Below are 24,202 nucleotides of genomic sequence, written 5' to 3'. Positions count from 1 at the left end.
TGCAAAGGTCAGGAGAAAGGGCATTGTCTGACTGCATGCTCGGCACCCCTCCCAAGGGGCGGGGCACCCCTCCCAAGGGGCGGGGCATCACTCGGCTGGCTGCTGCCCACCCTGTGGTGTGGTGCTCACACAGCCCCTTCCCTCCAGTTTCTGAGGGTGTGGAGTTCCCAGGACCCGTGGAGGACAAGAAGGTGGGTGGGACTTCTTGTTTCATGAACCATAAATGCAAACTAGGGGGAATTAATCGGTATTGGCGTTCCAGAGAGAAATGATAGCAGAATGACCTCAGAGCGAGCTCTCCTACACTTTCCAAAAACTCCTGAAACAAAATAGCCTGGTAGGCTCAGGGAGTAAGCCTGGGATGCACCAGCTGTCAGTCATCTCTGCTTCCATGCCCAATTTGCTGCTTCTCTCTGGTCCTTTACTACAGCAGGAGGCTTCTGTGGAGGGCCCAGCCCATCTCATTTAGACTAGGGAGCCAGTAAGGACTCCGCCCCTTGGTTTCTGACCGCTGGAATAGAGTATTCCAGAGTGTCAGGAAAGCGCCTGAGGTCAGAGAGTGACTCCAGCAGGAGTATAAAGGGTAGAGAATGGGTGCTGTGGAGCCAAGAGGGCGGGCCTCCTTCCAGTGTGAGCGGTTCTCACACGGGCAGAGAAGATGCCCGTAGCTTTTGGCACTTTTGGCACAGAGTGGGCAGGGAACCACACAGCCAGTGGGCAGGGCTAGGAAAGAGGCACTCTGCAACACTTCGTGGTGGCAGGAGACAGAGTATGAACAACTCGTAGGAAGTACTCACGACGACTGAGCCCCATCCAGACACTCAGCTTTAAATGCTATTTTAGAACCCTCTCCCCGAGCCTAGGTGGGACCCAGTTATAAAGCTATTACCCCCACGACTTTGGAACAAAGCATTAGGTATCTGTGGTTGGCACCTTTCCGTCTCAGGTCTGTATTAGAGAATTCCCGTGTGCCAGCTGTGACTTTGGCTAATGAGAGGAACTTGAATCAAGTAAACGGATCCAGGACAAAGTCAGGGACATGTATCCAAAAGGTGTGACTGCCTTGTGTAGGGTCTCACACAGGGAACTTGGTTAGTCACAGGCTCTGCATTTTATTAGTAGGTGTTTAATAATGATTATATTAATACAGTAGCTGTTCCCTAGGAGGAGTGATGGACTAGGCTACAGAAGTCTCGATATATATGTAATTGGGCCAAAGGAAATGGAGAACTGAGTCATTTCTCAATGAATTTGATTAATGTAAATAATTTATCTGGATACTACCCTTCCTACACCATACTTATTCCTTAAAATATAGGCCACACTTTCCTTAAATAGATTTTCCTCCAAGCTCTCCAATTCACAGGAGACGGCACGTAGCGGCAGCAGGGGGGACCTAGAGCCGTGAAGCTGGAGGGCCCCCACCAGACTTACCAATTGCTTGTCCATGTACTCGTGTGTCCCCAATCTCAGCGCCTCCGGCTCTTCATCCCGAAAAGCCCAGACTGCGGACCGAGTTAATCGTTCAGTTCCCAGCCAGTGTTCCACGTGCTATTTCCATGAAGAGGAACTCCCTTAGAGAAGGAGTTCCTTGACTTTAAAGGGAAGGTGATATATTCTTAGCCCTCATCAATAGGATGATAAGCTGCATTTTATTTTTGAAATATTAAACATACACTCACCATAGGATGTGACAGCTTCCTTCCTCTGAGTGTTTACCCAAGAGAAATGAAAATGTATGTTCTCTCGAAACAGCTGCACTCAAAGGTTTATAGCTGCTATGTTCACTGTCACGACAAACTAGAAACTTCCGATGTCTCCGAATGAGGAGATGGGCATGCAGGAAGAAACGGTGGCATTCAGACAAAGGAAGGCGACTCAAAGGTAAAAAGCAGGGAACTGCACAGGAAAGGGGACAGGCTGCAAGGGAATCGCGTGCTATTCCAGCTCAGCCATGGACAATCAATCCCAATGTGGGGTGTTCTAGAAAGACTGGCGGGCACTCTGTAGTGGCTGATGTGTCCCCACATCAGCTCTGCCATCCTGGTTCCCGAAGGTTCCTTTCTGCTCCAGAGAAAGTGTCTCTCACTTGTATCCCCTTCCTACAACTTCCTTCAGGCAAGCCCCAGGAGCCGGCCGCCTGTAGTCAAGGGCTTGCGGGCACAGCGGGGTTGGGCAGTCCCTTGTGCACTCTTCAGGACCTAAGGAGCCTACTTTGAAGGCCTCTGGCTTTGCAGCACACACAATGACTCTTAGATTTCTGTTGACACCATCCCAAGAGTGTCAGCATGGGTTGCCGCCAGTCTGTGCTGGGATGCTGTGTTTCTCGTGTGGTGCTTTGATCCATCCCTGAGGTGAGAGTCCATTGGTTATCACACCACAGCATGATAATGTTTTAAGACCCACCGGACTGATGGAGAATAGTTTACATTATGCGGCTGCATGTTATAGGCTGTCGAATGCATTTGGTGACTCCACACCTGTGTACTGTTTATCATAGACTCCAAATTAATCCAATTCTATGTGATGAATGGGTGGCACCTTGTTTTCTAGTCATGTGGTTAAAGTTAAGCTCTCTGGTCCCCTTTGCAAAACAATTGCTTTTAAGTATCTTGGCTTGGGGGGGGGGCAGGGAGATACAATCTGTGAGTGCCCACCATGTTCATACTCCCTGAGTATGCCCTGGTTACAGAGCCGGGACAGGGCAGGGACAGAGTATAGGAAACAAGGAAAAATATACCCAGCTGGAAACTGTATAAACTGAGGCTTCTGGAATAGTCCAGAGCAGAAGGATAAAATAATAGACTGTACATGGCCAGCTGACTGGACCAGGCCACGAGAACAGCAGGAGCAGAGGGGATGGGGGACTTAGAGAAAGGGAAATGTGGAGAGAGAGAGAGAGAGAGAGAGAGAGAGAGAGAGAGAGAGAGAGAGAGGAGAAAGAGAGAGGGAGGGAGGGAGAGAGAGAGGGAGAGGAGAGGATCATGGGTTGCTGGAGGCAGAGAGGTTGGCCTGGAATAGCAGGGGGTAAAGAACCCGAGTGAGTGAGGGGCTTAAGCCCTGAGCTGGGGCAGTTTAGAGGAAGAGGGGAGGAGAGCCAGGGTGCCAGCCTGGACTTGGAAATGTCTGTCAGGTACTTGTGATAGATACCTGGAGGCTGGCCAGCACTTCAGTACCCTGATAGTCCCCCTGGAGAGTCTTTTGTCCCTTCTGCCTATTGGAATCTGGGGAGATGGAGTTTCCTTTGAATCCAACAGAGACAAAACTTTCTGGGACTCTTACAGTAAGAGTGGGTTGTAGGAACTGGAGAGGCGACACAGTGGCCAACTGCACCTCTTGCTCTTGCAGGAGACCCTGGTTCAGGGCCTCTCACCCCCGTGGCAACTAACAATCACCTAAAACTTCAGTTCCAGAGGATCTGACTCTCTTCCGGGCCTCTGCGGTCAATGCATCTATGCAGCATGTGCACATACGTGCAAGTAAAACATCCTTACACATAAAACTGAAAAACAATCTGAGAAAAAACTAGAAGGGAAGGAAACAGGAGAAAAGGGAGCTTCCTTAATTGCCTCTAACAAAGGCACGAGCGATGGCCATTAGTGTGATTGGAATTTATCCAGGACATTAGGATCACTCAGAAATGGCAGGGGCTGGTTCACCAGCCGCCCCCCCCCCCAGCCATTGGCTTGACTCTAATGTCCCTTCTAAAAGACAGAGCTTCTCCACCCCAGGTTATTGGCTCGATATGACAACAGTGAATCTCTGGTGGCACTTCCAGCAGCACAGGAGGAGAGAGTTCTCAGAAATGACCAATAATTGACCCTCGTGACCTGCTTGAGCATGTGAGGTCTAACAGACTCTGACATCACGCACGGAATTATTTCCCAATAGGTACTTTGCATGTAATGCTGTTCAACTCCTCAGAAAATGAGCAGAATAGAGTTGGGCGAGAGAAGAGACTCTGCAATGTCTCTCCGTGATAAATGAAATTGGGTTTTGACCATTTGATGGGAAAAATTACCACTTATTATTTCCAAAATCAATGCTGAAATAATTAGATTTAGCAAATGGGATTCCTAGAGAAATGACGAAGAATAAAGTCTCTTAAATTCACCAAGGTGATCTTCTGTAGTTAATCTAGAATCTGAGGTCAGAATTTCATAAGCCTTCACAAGACTTCAACTTTGTGTGTCAGTATTGACAAGTAATAAATCACCCCAACAACAGCCCAGCATGGTGTTGGATTGGCAATCCTCAACTATTCTTTGGGCACTTGACTTGACACACCTGGGACCTGGGCGAAGGCTGGGGTCCTGAAAGGACAGGCAGACAAGGCTCCACCATGGCTTTCCTTGGGTGGTCTGTGTGGCTGACACACATCCTGAAAGATGCTTTCTGGAGGCAGAGGCTGCCTGGATGTCTGAGAGCTGAGGTTCAGATGTCACTTCTACTGAATTCTATTGGCTGCTCACTGTTCCTGGGGACCACCGGCATTTGTTTTTCCAATCTGGTCTCCTCCATCTTTGGAGGCGATAGCACATGCCCAGGTTGATATTTCCTCCATCTTCAAGGTTGGCAGTATATGTCAGTTTCCTCTTGCCCTTGTTTCCTTCAGCCAGTTGGAGAAAAAGCACTCAGTGAGTAAGGTCAGGGCCCGTCTCCAGGTGGCCAGTGACAACAGCCTTCTCAGTACTACTTCCTCCTTGTTTGACTTAAAAGGGTTCGAGACCTTTTGAGGATACTCTTAGCCTACCAACAGCCACATATGCTAGCAATCCAGGGTTTTGGATGATGATGATGGTGATGATGGTGATGATGATTATGGTGATGATGGTGATGATGATGATGGTGATGATGGTGATGATGATGATGATGATGGTGATGATGGTGATGATGATGATGGTGATGATGGTGATGATGGTGATGATGATGGTAATGATGATGATGATGGTACTGATGATGATGATGATAATGATGATGGTGACGATGGTGATGGTGATGATGATAATGATGTGATGATGATGGTGATGATGGTGATGATGATGGTGATGGTGATGATGGTGATGATGATGATGATGGTGATGATGATGATGATGCTGGTGATGCTGGTGATGATGGTGATGATGATGATGTTGATGATGGTGATGATGATAATGATGGTGATGATGATGGTGATGGTGGTGATTATAAGGAGTAAGGTTTTTTCCTCCCGCCGCCTGGTCTTGTCCTGCTGCCACGCCAGTCCCAATTAACACACTGAGACTCTGTATTAGATACAATTCTGTTGGCCAGGTACTTGTCTCTTATGGGCTAGCTCTGTCTTAATTATTAACCCATTTCTATGTATTTCCACATGGTCTCCTTACTGGGGAGTGGGGCAGACATCTGGTCTCCCCGGTACCCCATTGACATGAGACACTGTTGCTACTGACAGCACCGTGGAGTTCATTCTCGCCTCAGCTAATGGCCTGTTGGGCAAAGAACTGCCCCCACCTTGACCACTGATTTGGACGTGCAGTCCTATGTGCTTGAAGGAAACAAATATAGAAGACTGCTGGACCTTGCCAAGTCAGGGTAAGACAGCCATTCTACCTCCCTGCTGTTGTTGTGGCCTGTCAAGTTCTCTTGGCCTTAGCCAAAACTGGCTGTACCAACGTTGCTGTGAGACCTAGGGTGACTGTCCAGGTGGCTTGCTGTTTCTGTCCTTGCTTCACCTTTTGGAAGTTGCCCATCCGCACTTCCTGTCTACCCTAGTATGGTTATTTTCCTTCTCAGGTCTTGATGAGGTTGAAGATTAAACTATCACCACTATTATTCTCTCTTCCTAGTTAGATATATTAGGTACTAGATTTACGTTTTCCAGCTTAGGACAACTCTATTGTAAACTCCGTTATGCCTTCACCCTAGGACTAGATATGTAGGTCATTTTGTTCTCGATTTTCCTTTTCTTGGAGCACACTTGTTATTCACTGTTTTGTATATAGTCTTGTATCAAGCCTAAATCTTTTCTTTAGACTAAAAGGGGAATTGTAGTGAGATATTTACTTTGTCTCCTTCTGTGGCACTGGCCACGCCCATTGGGGGGTGGAGCCATGGGCGGAAGTGACGGTCTGAGGAAGAGCTGGGGAACTCTCTCTTGCTGGCAGGACTCAGACAGGAGAGCATCCGGTGGAACTTGCTGGTGTTCATCTGTCTAGATTGTAAGTTATTTCTCCCTGAATAAACATCTATTCGGCCTATTTGTTAATCCTGATCTTTATTTAACTGCAATAGGTGATGATGATGATGGTGATGGTGATGATAATGTGGCAGGTACTGTTCATAGAACCCTTGAAAGTGAGCATAGTTTTCTTTATGTGACTCCCAAGGAAAGCAAGGCACAGCAAAGCCCATTCCTTTGTTCTAATGTACAGTGGGACAATCTAGATCCAGTACCTTCACCCCACTCCAGGAATGACCCTCAGGGCCAACCCCAGGAGGTGTCTCAGACTTTTCCTATACCTTGAGTGCCCAATCCTGGTCCAGGGTAGCCATGGATGTGGCCTATCATAAAATCCTAAACTTTGTTTAAAAATGCATTTTGGGTGATGTTTTAAAACCCAATTGTGTAGTTCTTGGGTGTGTACTTTGTAGATGGCAAGATGTGTCTCCATCTCAAAAAGTAGGACGTGGCTGAAGTCTAAACAGGTTCTCTTTGTAAGCCCGGCTTCTCTCTGAATGAGGCCAAGGAATGAGTGTGTTGATTGATTGGATCACTTTGTTCTAAGGCAAAAAAAAAAAAAAAAAAACAAAAAAAAAAACAAACAAAAAACCAACACCTGAAATGGGCTCCGTGGGTGAGGGATGGGTTTCCCTTTCTTCCCTTTTTAAACACAAGTATACTCTGAAAGGTACAACAACAACAAGAAATGTGATCGCTGAGAGACAGAGACACCAAGGAGGGCCACAAATCCCGTTCTCATGTGACTTCTTGAGTCACTAACACTGAAGACAAGTCTAAGGACCAGAGGCTCTTCAAGGAGGCTGATCTTGGGTACTGTGCTTTCCAGAGGCCCATAGACCCACAGCAAATCCCAAGGGAGCTTACTCCCACAGAGCACCATGGTATTCTTCTGTAGCCTGAGCTGAAGAATCAGTGCTGAGAGACTCCCCACCCCCAGGCCCCTCTGATGGGTAGAAATAGCAGTGACACCTGGAAGTCAGGAAACAATAGAGGCCCAAGCTAGGTAAGATAATGCTCTCAAGATACCCAGAGACAGGGTGCCAGGCTCAGAAAACCCCAAAGTGAAATCAAACGTGAACATGAACCTAGGGAAGCCGAACACTGGCTCTCTCTAACTTTGCTGGGTTTGCTATTTCCTTAGGTGGACACTCTCACAATAGCTGGTATAGCCGCATCCCCTGGAAATAGCATTCTGGAGGCGTTCGGGGAGCCACAGGAATGCCAAAGGTACGGTGCTGCCACGTCTACATGCTACAGGCTATTTATAGAAAGCTACTGGATCTGTGAACAAGGAAGGTTCTAATTAAGTCTTCACTTTGGGCTGTGGGGTAGCTGATGGTCAGTGGACGACGCCTATTTTTAATCCCGTTTAATTTTCCTGAGCTTTTCTCGCTTTTATTTGTATTCAGCTGGATCTGGGAGCCTGACAGCTTGGGACTTAATAGGCTGGATTTGGAAACAAGGCTTCAATCCATTTCTCTCTCTCTCTCTCTCTCTCTCTCTCTCTCTCTCTTTCTCATTTGAAGTTCTAGGACATTTGAAAATATGCTTGTAGAGATGATCATTTGGCTTGGTATTTTGGTCTCTTCCTGCTTAAAAAAAAAGTGAATTAATCTTAATAATTGCAAAGAAATCATATATGGAGCAGTCCTCAGAAGGGTAATTACTCAAGTGCAGTGGTTTTCATTAAAAAGTTAACATTTATCTTATTACAGTAATTACCTTATTGCAGCAAATTGGCAATATTTTCTTATTCCTTCGATGATGTAGCATAGTAAGATAAGTTCATGCAATAAGATGTGTTTGAACTTGTTAATGAGAATCATGAATTATTTTTTTAAACTTTATTTTGGGAAGGCAACAAACAGCATGCTTTATGTTTCCTTCCTCTCTACAACAGCATTGGATTGGAACAAATAGCACCAGGTGAAGCCCATTCAGCCCAAATCTCTGACATTCATCCTTTGATACATGCATGCCCCACACACTGTGTAGTCTGTTATCACAGGAGATGAGACCATTTGTTCTTGAGTGTTTTGTCACTTGCTTGATTTTCAGGCAGAGCCTTGCTATGCAGCCTTGGCTGTCCTGAAATTCAGCTCTCTCTCCCTCTCTCTCTAAGCATTGGGGAGATGAACCAAGGGACTCACACATATTAGTAGAGCTCTCTACGAGGCTACATCTCCAGAGCTTGACTCTCCTTACTTCTCAAAAGAGACTATCACTTCCTCTTTGGAGACAGACTCACTTTGTGGTTCATCCTGGCCTTAAACTCACAGTAATCCTCCTGCCTCAGCTTCCTTAGTCCTGTTGACAAGCCAGAGCAATCAAACCTGCATGAGGATGGCACCTTCTAAGAGCTATTCAGTATGTGTCAGCAGGAGATCACTGGGTTTTCAATTGGCCCAGAAACGATCCAGTTCAATCTCATTTTCACAATCAGTTTCTCAAGTGTAAAGGAGCCCATGGGGCCACATAGTGATGACTTGGGGAGATGGCTTTGGTGGGAAATGTGCTTACTTTACCAGCACGAGGACTTGAGCTTGGGTCTCTACCACCCACGTAAAAAGTGAGGTTCAGCCCTGTGTGGGGCCCTGCGTGGACACCCGATGCACCTTGAGCAAGCCTGTTCTTGATTTGCTAACACACGTCTGCTGGGGAGGAGCTAAGCCCGAGAGCTTTCACGCTTGACCCTGTTGTTTTCCACTGTGCTGTGAGTCAGTACATAAGCCCGCGCCTTCCCCTCAATAAACGGCATTCGGTATTGCTGTTGCACGAATGACTCTGTCTTGTCTTTTATTTAAATCTCTAGGCCCTCACCCGGATTAGTGGGAGAGATAGTTGCGTGGTGCTACAGCCCTGTGCACCACAATCTTGGTGTTGGAAACCACAGGCAGCAGAATCTATGGAGGCTGGCCTTCCAATCTGGCACAGTCACTGGGCTCCAAGTCAGTGAGAGACCCTGTCTCAAAAGCAAGGTGGAAACTGATGGAGCAAGACACCTGGCATTGGCCTATGACGTCCTCAACATGTGTACATCTATGCATGCACACCCACAGGCATTCATGCGCACACATGTACACACACACACAGAGAGATTACAAAGTCACAGTGTGAGCTAGAGCAGGACTGACACCGGAACCTGCCTCTTGGCAAGGTTTCCTCTTTCAATCGTGTTCTATTGCCGATGTGCGTGGATGTTTACGGAGTCAGTGGTCATGCCTAAGGCGACTATGTAGTGTTGGCAGGCCTGTGAATTTCACTCTCAAACCACCATGCACTTTCTCGTGATTTCCTTTTCTTATATCTTACCACAGCTGTTTGTTGTTGTTTGTGACAGCCCCTGCGAATCTTGCAGTCCTGAGGCTGTCAGTGCATCCTGACGCAAAAGGTCTTCGCAACTGAGCTGCTTTTTTGTACCAGCTGTCTTATCGGCTTCAGCTTGGTGGCTCAATCAGTGATGAAACTTTTTTGCTAGCAGATGCAGATGAAGAATTAGCCAATTCCAAATTAGGCAGGAGAGGGTTTCTACTACCTTTGACATTCTGGCCAAAGGGTGGAGAGCGGGAAACAAAGGCTGGCTGAAGGCTGTACTCGAGAGCGTGTTGATCCACTGTTTCCTGGTCTCACTCTCAAGAGGTAAGCTGGATGGCAAACAGGTGTGATCTTCCAAACCCAGGACATCACAGTCTCCCCAGCCTGGGCTGGTGAGATAGAAAGTTCTGGAGACAGAGCACTGCTCCCGTAGGCTTTTCTTACTCAGGCTCAACCAGAAAGATCTGTCAGTAAAAGTGCATGTTATCAGGAACACAGGGCTTGAGAGACAGAGATGCTTTGTGGGAAGAGAGGGACCATCTAAGGAGTCCTGTCTTAAGGAATGGAGAGAGGTCAAGCCAGACTGTGCAGAGCATTTCCTCCAAATAAAGTGTGAGCTTGATGCCTCTGGTGTGGTCCTGTCTTCATTCTGGTAAGTCAGTGGGGGCAGGGGAGGGTGGGATGGGGGCTTCCACACTGTTGGACATTGAAAGCCTCTGGAAAGACTGTTGGATCACTCTCTAACTGAATTCTATTCAAACAAACAAAAAACCCACCTGATCTAGAATCCCATTTCTCTCCAGTCCCATCATCCCTGAATTACACCAAAATCTTCATAGTCATGATGGGACATTATGTGTAGCCATTTAGACTGTTGTAGGTGGGTTTTCTTATTTCTTTTGTGTTGGGAAACAAACCCTTCTGAGAAGTGCCCTGTTCCAAATGCCCATTAAGAAACCCGTGTCTCAGAACTCCTTTTCCAAGCTCTTTCCCTGGCCTGCTTCCTTAACTACATTGTTCTTTCTGATACAATCTATTTGACTCTCAACACTTCAGTTTACAAAGAATCATGAATCATCAGGGAGACAGAAGAATCAAAATAACTTTTTCTTCCATTCCTTACCTGCCTATCAAGATCGCTTTAGGGAAAGTGTAGCCGTGGGAAAGGCTTTATACATAGAGAAGAAGTTAAGAGTGAAGATTTATTTTCCAGGAACTGTGTGATTTATAAGAGAGCATTTTTCTTTTCATATCAAGTTCTTCATCTGCTCCATAATATTTTCTCCAAATAGATAGTGTAAGAGAAAAATACAGCACATTATTATCTTAAAATATACATCATCAATAAAGTAAAAATATATTCTACAAATTAGAAATGTCTAGAAACAGAATTAATGCTGACCCTGTGAAAATACTTGATTTTTGGAAATAGCCAAGTTCAGTTTTGAGAGATGATGCTCAAAATTTGAGTGTGACATCTTTCTGCCTAGTTCAATTGCAGTTTTCTTTCTATTTTTTTTTCATTATGAGCCCCATTCAGGTAAGTGTGATTTCATCTTGGTTTAATGACAATTGCAAGATTAGATTTTTCAAAATTACCAGGTGGTAGGTGGGAGTGAATTTTGGAGGACACTCTTGAGTCTCTTGCAGTGTGTCTCTGACTTGCCTGTCAAATGTCACCTCCTCTGAACTTGTCTAGTTTTCTCTTACACCCCTTGACTTCCAGGCTCTGAGAACCCCTTGAGATCCCCTGAAGATCAGCTGGCAAAAGCTCCCCTTCTTACACTGGTCCTGGAAACCGCCATTCTCAGACAGCAAAGGACCCCATGAGCTGTTGGGGGACCTGCACTGAGACATTGCCACGTGCAGCTGTCTTACTTACCATGAGCTGACAGAAAACAATGTATTCTCAGGAGTGTGTCTTCCCCATCCAGGGATATGGCGAGGATTTGTCCTATGGTTTAACAACTTTCCGGGACCCTTTAAAACTTTGGTTTGTCATTCCAGACATAAAGGGGCCAATGGTGTTCGGAGCCTAGGATATGTCCACAACAAGAACTAGAATGAATGAGAGCAGAGAGATACTGGGAAAAGGAATAATGATATCTTCAATTAAGGAAGGATGGGATCGATGATTACAAAACTCTGCTTGGACATTGCCAGGTATCTATCAGACAATAGGAAATGGAAAACCATGCTTGAATTGTGAGGGAGGCAGCTTCTCAGACGCCACACCCTTCATAAACCCCAGGCCACCCCAGGGCTACTCTCTATGTTCTAGCTGCGGCCACAGCCAGCCCAACTCCTTTCCAGGGAGTAGTGCTGTTGAGGCAAATCTTCCAGCATGGGAGAGAGGTATGACACAGACAAGCACTTTTTATACCTGCTGGAAGGCAGGGCCACAGCAGTCCTGGGAGGAGCTTTCATTTCTCCAGGAGAACCTGAGGTCTCATAGGGATCAGCTATTACTCAATGGAGCTGGGCAAGAAGCCGGTTGGGGATGAGGCGTCCATACATTTGTAGGCAGGCTGCTCGGTTGCAAGACTAGACACTTCTTTTCTGTATTCTCTACTATTGAAAACACTAGGATCCACTCTATTGCAAAATACACTTTCGAGGGAGAAACACAAGCAAATTCAGGAAGGTGCGTGCATTGGCTAGCTTCTGGCATCCCTCGCAGGAAGCAAGTTTGTCAGCGGCTTTCTTTGTCATGCTCTTGCTTGAGTGTCTGCCCAGACTTCCAACAATGATGGACTGTGATGGGAACAGGCAAGGCAAACAAACCCATTCCTTCCCCCTGTGTTTGCGGGTGGGCTCAGGGTTTTACCACAGGCACAGAAAGGCCAACTGTGGCTGTCTGGGTGCTTTGTGTTGTGTCCCTCTGTAGCTGTGCCCGATAGATGCCTGATCCCTCACGCACTGCCTTACTCGGCGCAGCATTAGATGGAAATAAAATACTCACACAATTCAGTGTTTCTGCATTGGCCCTCCCCAAATGCCCCAGTGTGTTATAGTCAGTCGTAGAAGGTATCGGTGGGTAGGAAGCCATACAGTTCTCCAGCAGCTGGGCTAAGTTCCCAGGAATGGTTTAACTTCAATAACTTTTGCTTCCCAAATTTGCCTTCTGCTTGTTTGTTTGTTTGTTTGTTGGCAATCTTAGTGGCTTGGGGAATTAGGTCTCCTTAAATATGATTTTTAATAGACTATAAAATATAGGTTAAAATCCATTTGCAATGAGAACTAATACAAACACATCTGTGATCCAGAAGTTGTTTGAGGATCCCACGGGGTCTCAGCTGTGGTAGCACAGGGGCAGAACACTGGACATAGTCAGTCTTTCTACCTCTGATTTTGCCCTTTTCATGTTAGCTTGCCCTCTCTACCAGCAAGGACCCAGTCTGCTGACTGGGTCCAGCCTGGGACATTTGAGCAAAGCACTGAATGTCCAGGCTTGTAAGGAGGAAAGGCAAAGGAAGGCATTGCATGGAGGGGCTTGACCCTGGGCTCTGCTGACGCAGGGGAGGAAGCTGTTGTGTAAAGACAGTTTCCAGACATGGTGTAGGGTTCCCTTCTTTGATATATTCTCTGACCTTGTAGTTTTACCTCTTTTAAATTGCAAGGAACAGAGGCATACATGGTTTTTGCCTGTCCATCAGCTGGGTACTGGCTGCCACTCCGATTCTCTCCTGGTTGCTGGCAATACTCGGTGTCAGTGTGAGGACATGGGGACCTTCACCCAGTAACCTTCACTCAGCCCTGGAATTTCCCACACGATCGTGGGCTTCTGGGCTTCTCTTTGCTGGCACCCTCTGCCTTGCTGGCACTCAGTGCTCTCCTGGTTCAGTGACCCCCATGTCCTCTAGTGCCCGAGGCTCCCTCCCGGCGATCCCGGAGTTTTCCAGCAGCACAAGCTGCTTGTAACTTCTTCGTGGACTGTCCAACCCAGCTGTCCCAGGACCAGCTGCCAATTCATTTGCCCAAGTGAACTTTGTGTATCCACAGCTTTGAGATGTATCCACTGCACGGGCTCAGCTACTTCCGAGAAATGGCCTATAGAATGGATGGCAGGTCCTTGTGGAAGCCGCTGGGGGCAGCTCCCACAGGGCTCCTCGTAGGGTCTCCCTTGCTAGACTCGAGGACCGCTTGCCCAACAGCTGCTTTGTCTTCCCAGGCCCTTCGTCTCTGGGCTCATGTGTATGTATGTGTCCTTGTATGTGCACATGTACATCAAGAGGTACACATACATGTAGCTCTGACCAGACACAGTATCAGCATGTCCCCATGCCCTGTAGCTCATGCCTGGGTCTCCATGTGTCCATGTGTGTGTCTTTGCATCCTCTATATCCTTTTTAAAACCTGCCTACCAACTTTCCTATGGGATGAGGCTGTAGCACAGACACTAACATGACAGGCCACGGGTTCTTCTCAGGGTCATTAACCTCCAAGATTTCATAAGTCCACGTTCCTGAATCAACAGCAATAATCACATATGTATGTGTGCACTCATGTATGTACATGTACACACATGTATGTGTACATGTTTGCATGTACATGTGTACGTATCTATGTGTATAACTATGCATACATGAATACATGTGTGAATTCCTACGTCTGAACACAGGCACATACACATCTCTGTCTACAGTCTATACATGTATGCAAATCCAGATAATTTTATATAGAGATTTACATTAAGTATACATGTGTATGTATATGTGTGCACATAATTGTGTGTACATGTGTATGCAATAAGTGTTTCTATATGTATGTGTTCACATGTATTAATGTCTACATGTCAGGTGTTGATGTACATACATGCACATATAAAAGTTTATGTATGTATGTGGGCATGGATGCATGTATATGTGTTATATGTGGGAGCGCACACGTGCATGCATGTGTATGTCTGCTTGTGTATGAATGCACATGTTTATGCCTGTCTCCAGTGGGTGTGTTGATCTCTACTTGACAAACTAGGCTTGCTGATGCCATGATATCATTGCAAACACAGGAGTATGTTTTGCAAGGCCTGGCCCTCCTGTTTCCTCCTGAAGAATCCGGCTCATTTTCCAGACACCTTATAATCAACCACTTCTTCATCTGTAGCATCTCCAGCTCTTTGGAGGGATTTCCCCTGGCTTTCTTCACTATTTGGGTCTCACTGTCCATGGACCTGAGTGTCCTGGTGCACTATGACTTATTTTGCACACAGCATCTGACAGGACGCTTAACAACTAGCGCTCCAAGTGTTCACGGAGTGAAGGCAGGGAATGAGAGGCAGAGGTGACCCCATTTGGATAAACGGTTGAGCTGTTTCTGTATAATATTTGAGAATATTGGATAGATTGGCCTTGTGTTTCACTGTATGAAGTGTATTTTTAAATGCAAAAGCTAAGTAAACTGTGGGAAATCAGTTTCCTCCGCAGATAGACACATTGTAAGACAGTTTCTAGTCTGAGTACCTTTAAGGTAAAGATGCACTGGTGAAGCTCAGGGCCACACGGGAATGTTGCAGATCATTCTTGCATACTCCACCCTAACCCACCCTTGCTTTTTAACACGTTTCCTGCCAATTCAGATGGTTCGAAAACGCAGCTGTGTGTTCACCTGTCGTAAGACAATCCCTTCCCCTTGGGAAGGTCACTCGCTTGTCATGTTCATTCAGGTGTCGGTGACTCACTGTCTTCTTACACACACTGTCAGTTTTCCTGTTTGTGGAACAATCCTGTCTTGTTTATGAACACTATTGTGCTGCTAACAATTCTGGAAGATGCTGGGAAGGAGCCAGGGCAGCCCCAGGAGCACCTGCTGCAGAGTACAGCATCCCAGGCAGCCTTCCAGAAGCGTCCACCACAGCCTTCTACTTCTCAGGGTCCGCTGAGTGACAGGGCTAGAGACTCTGAGGGCTGGCCTATGCTGAATAAATGCTAAATGGTGACGGCAGCAAGCATGTCGAAGGTGAGGGTGAGGACAATGACGGTCAGAACCGTCTGGCAGAAATCATGCTGTGCCCAACGGTAGGGAACGTTTAGACTCTGTCTATCAAGCTCCCCAGAGCAGTCATCTTCCAGGGGATCTGAAGGCACAGACTTGGGCTGCGAGGAGGAGACCCTTTTCTGGTGGCCTGACCTCTTACATGGCCTTCACATCCTAGCTGCTCACCACCGAGTCTTTGTTCATCGAGGCATGGATGATGCCACACAACATTTCTTGGGAATCTAAAACATCCTCAGGAATTCCTAACAGCCAGGACACCCATTTTCCCTTACAGCCATTTTGTACCACATCAGTTTGCTTGTCTATATGTAGTTTGGAGAAAGGTCATAACTCTCTGTACTCTATATTTTATTCAGTAGATTTTTTTTTTTTACCGGTTTCCATTAAATTGAAACATGTATACCTCAAACACCCGAGTATTTCAGCTTCTTAGAGCATTCCTTCTATTTCCTTGTCTGATAGAAGGAACGGTTCTGGCTTTACTTCCTAATACTAACGAGATATTGAAATATATTTTGCACCTGATACGTGTTCACTGAGCAAAACAATGAAAAAATTGAATTCACTTCTATTCTCATTTATTTGAGACACAGACCAAGTGTTTATAAATGATGGTAAGTGTGTGAGGACTAGAAATAAATACGTTCTAAAATATGTAACGTTGCTGCTTTTAAAGCTTAAGATAAAACAACAACAACAACAACAACAAAAAACTTTCCCATTTGTTTCTATTTTGTGTATTTGCATGATTGTGGCTGCCTGTATGGGTACCATTGTGAATGCAGTGGATGCTGAGAATCTAACCTAGGTCTTCCAGAAAAGCAGCCAGTGCTCTTAACCATTGAGCCATGTCTCCAGCTTCAAATTTAAGGGTGACGTTTGCACCTGATCAGGACCGTGAAGTCCCTGATGAGCCTGGGATCTGGGTCTGGGTCAGCCCGCTCCTCCGACTACAGAGCACACAGGGTGTAGTGCTGCTCAGACCCCGCCCTTTGCTGGCGATGTCAAGCTATCCTTCTTGAGCCGAGTGCCGCCCCTGCCCACTGTATTTAAAGACATCGTGACCGTGTGAGATCGCAATTGTACAGTTTGGTTGCTAGCCTGTGGCCTGGCTTCTCCATCTCAGAGGGCACACCTTTCTCTTTGTCTGATGATCCTGCCAACCATGGTCAGGACGCAGACAGTGTACTCAATAAATACATGAGACGGGTGCTGAGTAATGAATGAGAAATCCACCTGCCCTCCATGGCAGTAATGTGTTTACCTGTCAATACTACAAACGCTTACAAACGGGTCCTCCTTGACTTGCTCATGATGAGGAAGCTGGGAGAGGAGAGCGAGTCTCTGAGCTGAGATGTGTCCCCTGGAAAGAGTCAGACGTTAGCTCAGGCCCGTTTCCTGATGCTGGGGGAAAGTCTGGTTCCATCTGTTGCCCCCACAGGACCCAGCCAAAGCCAGGAAGCAAAGGCCAGTGCAGGCAAGGAGTACGCCTGGCCAGCAGGGGGCGCTGCCCTGCGGAAGCCACAGTTGCTAGGCAGCGGTCTAAGCAAAGTTGTTAGGGTTTTGACACTCTGCTACTGAACCTGAAGCCCGACATCCATCTTAGGCTAAAGGGCAAAAGCTGACGCTCTGAAGGGCAACCAAGAAAGTGACTCCCTCGATAATTTGCTATTTTCTTGGGGGACTCGTTACTATTCTGTTTGTATTAATAATCATATAAGCACGGGACCCAGAGACGCCCTTTTGACGCGGGGATTATTTTTGGTTACTCCAGACATATTTTCATCTAACCCCCAGTTTCACCTCAACGTGTACTCACTGACCAGCAAGATTTACCTCAGCCTCAAAAGGGCTGTAATTCCCATTGCCTTAAGCATCTATGCAAAAAAAATACTTGTTTTTCTGAAAAATCAATTTTCAATTTCTTTCCTTCTTCTTTTTTTTTTTTTTTTTTTTTTTTTTCCTCTTTACAAAACAATTTCAAGGCTGGATACGAGGACCATGCATCCATCCTTAGTGGGGAAGTCAAATGCAGAATTTTTGAGGCTTATAACAGTAAGGATCCCCTGAAGACGGCCGCTACCGTACAGTATTTCAGCTGGGGAAAAGTACCTAATAAGCACGAACTGGAGATGTTTTTCATAATATTTTTACCTTTGTGGTGAGTGACAGTGATGGCATATCCAAAGAAAGTGTGGAAGCGGTGGTATGTCAGGAGAAGTCTCTCTTTGTCAGAGGAAGCGTCCCAGGCGCGTGCATTAGACCTGTTATGATGTCAATGCAAATGTGGTGCCATTACAGTCAACGTGAGACGTCTGCCCTTGCCCTTGTCAGTTTCAATTAGATGCTTGATGTTACCATAATGCAGCGCCCTCCCCTCCCCCACACTTAATGTACTTAAATCTGAAAGTTTCCACTTTAAGAACCGTGCTATTTCCTAATGGCGCTCCACAATGAACCCGTATTAAAAAGTAATACATTTTCCATACAGAAAGGAATATAAAGTAAGTCCCATAAAAGTACACCACACTTAGATTTTAAAGTATATAACATTAAATATATTAAAAGCACATTGTGTCATGCTATATATATTAAATACCAAGAAGAAGAAAAAAAGAAGAAGCCGGGTTTGCAATTTATTTTAAGTACATGAGAACTGCATTTAATAAAATGTTTAAAAAATAATTTATTACTGTAACAATTTATTAATAATGATAACTAAATGCCATTGAACAGGTTATTCATGAAAGAATGGTTTGTCAAAAGAAAAGATTTTTCCACTCGGAAGATAAGGGCAATAGTCAGGAAGGTGTGCGTTTTGCCCTTCTTAGTAATTTAACAATTCTAAAAGAAGTGAGCACATTAGAAAACCTTTCCCATAACTGCAATTTTTTTCAGACCCACTGACATTGGTGGAGTCTTATTCCATACATAAACCCATCGTGTGGCATACAGAGCTCCCCTCCGCCTTCAAAGAACAGCCCAGATAACGTCATCCATCCATCTTCATGGTGAGTGGTGCCTCCTGATGTAAATGATAGTCAGTTTGCGTTGGAGCCAGGGTATAAATATTTTACATATTGCATAACATAAACAGCATTTCAGTACCTCCTCTGGGAGTGTGGGTGTGTGCCGAGTGTTTGTCAGTGCCTGAAGCTCAAAGCCATGGAACGGATGTCGGATCTGGAACTTGTCACTTTGAGCTCACGTCTTGTATTTATTCCACTCAGACTGGTCTATATAAAGTACCTTAAGCTGTGTACACCATACACAGAAAATGATTTGCGCCAGACAAATGGCAGATCCATGCTCCAAAGCCAGACAAACTCTACATGCATTAAAAGGGACTTAAAAAAAAAAAAAAAAAAAAACACAAAACACACCCAGGAGAGAAATAACACATATATTGACAAATATATTCTCAGGCTCGTTTGAGAAACTAATATTTGAAAGAGAACAAGGCCATGGTTCATATTCCCCTCCCCCTAGATGAACTGGAACTGGCTGGAACATTCTAGGACAGGAACAGTGTTACCATGTGATTAGCGGATTAAGTTCTCCACTAACCCCTTTGTCTGCTGAGGAGAATTCCCGGTAGCAGCTTATCCATCTCGCCCAGGACCTGTTCTACAGCATGCTGAAGGCAGACTCACATGGTGAGCTCACGCCAAGAGATGCGAACATTTCATAGCCCGGGGTTGCAGAGGGGGACTATGAACAGCCTGAATACGCAGGAGCCTGAATACGCAGGGTGAACTAAGTAAGATTCTCTGGACCGTCTGGTTATCACCTTCTTTGCCTGTACTTTGCAGCAGTGGGTGTAATCAGCCCTTCCGAGCAGGAGGAGAGGGGGTGGTATAGAAGGAAGGGTCAACTCTTGGCTCTTTAGTTGATGAAAGGCAGGTTTGTCACTGCTTCACCCAGAAGGGAAGATGGTGTGCAGAAAAAAACTCCACATCCTAGCTGGAGGTTCACTGGATCTCTGGGGTGGGGTGGGGGCTTAACATGAAAATAAATATGCAAATTTCAACAACATTCTCTTCCATGGAAACTCTCTGGGCATTTAAGAAATTACCTGTTCGTTATTTGTTTGTTTGAGACACTATCCCAGGCCAGATTTGTGTAGACTCTCTGCAACCCAGGCTGGCCTGGAGCTCTTGAGAACTCTTCAACGTCAGTCTCCAAGTGGCAGAATTTCAAGCACACACCACTACATTCAGTTCCGTAATCAGTTTTTAAATTAAAAATTGAATTTATTTATTCTGTGTGTGTTTGTGTGTGTGTGTGTGTGTGTGTGTGTGTGTGTGTGTGTGTGTCCCGGGTATGTGTGTATGACAAGGTATGGATGTGATTGTCTGAGGACAACTTGCAGAAGCCATTTCTCTCCTTCTACCATGCCCCACGGATTAACTGAGAGGTTTTTGGGCTTAGCAGGACTCACCTAGACTCACGGAGCTGTCTCACCAGCCCCTGATGGTCTGCTTCCTATCCTTCACTAGCAAGGCGCTAAAGGAATGAGTAAATGAAATGTAATACACAACAGAATGATATTTGTGATGGGAAGAATAGAGTTGTGGCTGTGCATATGGCTTGGTGGGTAAGAGGACACAGAAAGACTTGTTCTGCAAGCATGACAACCTGAGTTTGGATTCACACAATCCATGTAGTCCAGCGTGGCTGTGCGTGGCTTTGTGTGTATCTCTGTGTGTGTTTTGTTGTTTTAACCAAGTTTGGAAAATAAACCTGTGGCAGTTAGGATTACTGTAACACAGCTGGCTCAAGTGCAATGGTAAGGTTGTTTGTTTGTTTGTTTGGTTTTGGTTTTCCAAATAGATTAAAAGGCTAGGGGGTGGGGTTAGCTGTAGACATGCCTAGATCCCAGGACAGACCTATATTGCCTCATTCTGCCCTGAAGATTCTCTCTCCTTCCCTTGGCTCTGTGTGGAAGCTTTGGCAAATACCTCATAACACCAGCTTCATGAGCAGAAACCCTCTCTCAGTCTGAGAAGGCAGCTCAGTAGGTATTGCGACCTAAGGACCTTGTTCAAATGTGCCTGAGAGGGGAGTGTGGATTGAGGGAAGAAACTGGCTACAGACAGAAGACAGCATTGGGAGGGTATCCATGAGTATCAGGATCCAACCTAAGTTTATTCCTCAAAATTCTTATATACCCCAACCAAAAGAACTTCCTTACTAATGATATAAACAGATATAATTACTTCCATAAGTCCCCAAATATTTATTAACCACACCTTAGTTCAAACCTCTTGTCTTCTGGTCAACACACCTTAAGTCAATATTGTTATCCAGGTAAGACATCCACACCTTAGGCCGAAGATGCTTCAGTAGACACACCTTAGACCCTTAGGTCTTAGGCCTTTAAACTTGAAAGAGCAAGGATGGGTTTGAACTCTCGGAACTTAAGTCAGCACGGAACCACTTCAATGGGCCCCCACAAGTTGGTAAAGTGCTGACCCTGGTAGCCTGAGAACCTGAGTTTAATCCCCAGCCCCCATGTAAAAATCTGGGCACGCTCATGGGATTTGCAATCCTAGGGCTGAGGAGGTACATGCACACCCAGGAGCTTGCTGGCCAACCCTCAAGCATCACAGGTGAGCCTCAGGTCCCAGTGAGAGGCTTTGTCTCAAAATAAGGATGTGACTACTGAGACCACTAGCCTCCAGACATCCATACACACATGCACACACATATGTACCCCAGCCCCCACCCTTCTATGTCTAGTCTTCCTCTTTTTCCTTCTCTTTTGCTTTTCTGGCTTCATGTCTGTGGTAGTTTCGAGTGTAAATGGCCCCCATAAGATCAAAGGCAGTGGCACATTGAGAGGCGTGGCCTTGTTGGAGGAAGTGTGTCACTGTAGGGGTGGGCTTTGAGGTCTCTTACCATAAGCTGTGCTCAGTGTTACAGTCTGTTGCCTTCTGATCAAGGTGTAGCCAGCACCACGTCTGCCTGGCTGCCGGTGCCTTGCTCCCCGCCAAAACGATAAGGGACTAAACCTCTGAACTGTAAGCTGCCACCTCAGTTAAATGCTTTTCCTTTGTAAGAGTTGCCGTGGTCATGGTGTCCCTTCTCAGCAATAGAAAACCCTAAGACTGTCTCTCTCTCTCTCTCCCTTTGAGATGTGGATCCTGAACCAAGAGTGTCAGAGTTTTTTCCCGAGGCTGACTGTCTTACTCCCTGGGGTGTGTCTTTGTGTGTGTGTCTGTGTCTGTGTGTGTGTGTCTTTGTGTGTGTGTGTATTTGTGTGTGTGTGTGTGTGTGTCTTTGTGTGTGTGTGTGTATCTTTGTGTGTGTGTGTCTTTGTCTGTGTGTGTGTTGATTCATCCATGTTGGACTAAACATAGGACTTCTTTCTCCTATTTTCAAAAGGTCATCAACAGACCTCATCACCTCTAGGGATAATGGTGATAACACTGCCATGGTGATAGATTCTGAGATTAGTCCATGTCATCTGTTCTGCTAATTTGAGTGATTCAATTGTGCCCCTCTCAGAACCTCATGAAGAGATGATGGGAGTAGTCATCATAGGAGGCTCCACTCTTGAGAGCAGAGAGCTCTTGGATCCTATTCGCACAAGCAACATCAAAGACCTAATCAAAACAATGAACTTAAATGGGATTTTATAGGCAGCCAAAAAGAAATGACCTGCGAGCGAACAAAAACGCCTTTAACCAATCTACTGCAATGGTAGCAGTGAGTCACATACAAGACCCTAAGAACAGCCTGTGTGTATTGCAGTCGAGCACGTGGGCCCTCTCCTTGTCCTGTGACTAGGGTATGGCTTTGAGTATTCTTTGTTCCTACTGTGTGGCCATCTCTGAACGCTAACATAACTCTGGATGCTTGTGAAGCTACTAGGCTCTGGAGGTCTCAAGATCCCCAAGCCCCTCCCCCAGGTCATGAGACTAGTGGATGTTTCCTAAGAAGACATCTCTCGGGTGGAGCAGCCTCCTTGTTGGGCAGGGAGCTGCACGGGGCAGACTGCACCACCATTCCAGGTGGGCCTTGGGTGATGCGGAAGCCTGAGAGTGTCTGCTGCCCGGTAAGTCACAAGGATAGACTGTTTCACCACGAGGCTGCTTGTAACTGTTTCATGGTCTGTAGCCGATGCTCCCTGTGGGGTGAATACACATATCTCCCCAGGAAAAGCAACACTGTTGCTTTTGTTTCTGGAACTTTCATAGTGACTCCTCACTAATTGGCGCCATGCCCATGCTGCTGTTTGGAGAGTCTCCCCTGGGGTATGGTCCCCAAACACAGTGGCCAGAGGCATGCCAGGCATGCATGCTGTGAGGGCTATTGTTTGGTTGTTTTTAGAATCAGGTGAGTTAACTTTCCCCACTGCTGAGCTCTGCACAGAGAGGGTATTCATAATAAAATACAAAAGCCATGTTACCTCTTACTTCCTAACATCCACTGTGTTAACTTGGTTGCTTATACACTCGCTTACACATCTACTTACACACCATAACATGTGCTGTGTGAGCTTGGTTGCCTAAATTCCTGCTCACACACTGCTTACAAACCTACTTACACACCTGTTTATGCACTTGCTTATACGCCGTAACATGGACTGTGTGAGCTTGTTTGCTTGCACACCTGCTGGGAATCGCACAGCTCTGAGGGTCAGATGCCCAGCTGGGCACTACTCCCTCAACAGTCTTATCAAGCACTGGCCCGCCTGGGCTCACACCTGAATGGTTTGGAGAGTACACTTCAGGCTCCTTCAGCTTGTCTTCCCCCCTTCCCCCCCCCCCCCCGGGGTTAAGATATCTGCCTCCTTGCTGGGTAGTTGTGAGGATGTCCCAGAGCCAACTGCTTTTGCCCCTCAATGACACTTCAATAGTGCCACAGCCATCTCAATATGCCAGGTTAATTGTCCTTTCCCAACTCCTCTGCTTGCAGCTATTGAAAATTTGTGTAGTTAAGAACTGATAATAGATAAATAAATAACAAATTTTAATTAAAATAACTTATGCAGTTAGGTTATATACACCTTCTTGGATATCTTGGATAATACAACATAGCATTTTTATTTTGGGCTCTTTCACCTAAATCGTGTCCTATAAGTTTTTGTTTTTTTTTTTTTCAAGACAAAACATTTCAAGTTTCCAGGGATATGGTATAGAAATCTAGTGGGAATTGCTCTAATGACTACAGGGTGCTTGAAGCAATAATCACATCTCCCAATAGACATTCAGGTTACTTATTTTAGGGGGGAATTTTCATATTAATGGAAAGGCTTGATAAAGTACAAAGCTACTAAATTAGCTTATTCAAACAACTTTCTAAGAATAGACACATAAAACACCATGATGGTATCACAGATAGGAGTATCTAAAACAGGGGATTCGATAGACCATGTGATCCCTGGAGCATCGTGGCCTGTGAACGCTCTCAATGAAGTCATACCTAATCAGGCACTGGACAGGCAAATGTGAAGGCTAGATCCTGAGAGTGGGCTGTCCAGCCCCTGAGCTCTCCCTGATTGATCCATCCAGCATCTCCAAGGCGGTTCCCATCAGTCCTCAGACTCATCCAGTTACTGCCTTTCTTTAAATGCTTCCATGAAGCTTTCCATTGTGGTGGCCAGTTTGGGGACATTGCTATTGTGTTGCTTATTAATTAGATATTAAGCGTGTCTGGCTA

The sequence above is a fragment of the Phodopus roborovskii genome, unplaced genomic scaffold (assembly GCF_943737965.1).
Source record: "Phodopus roborovskii unplaced genomic scaffold, PHOROB, whole genome shotgun sequence".
NCBI lineage: Eukaryota > Metazoa > Chordata > Mammalia > Rodentia > Cricetidae > Phodopus > Phodopus roborovskii.
Note: the sequence above shows the minus strand (reverse complement) of the source record.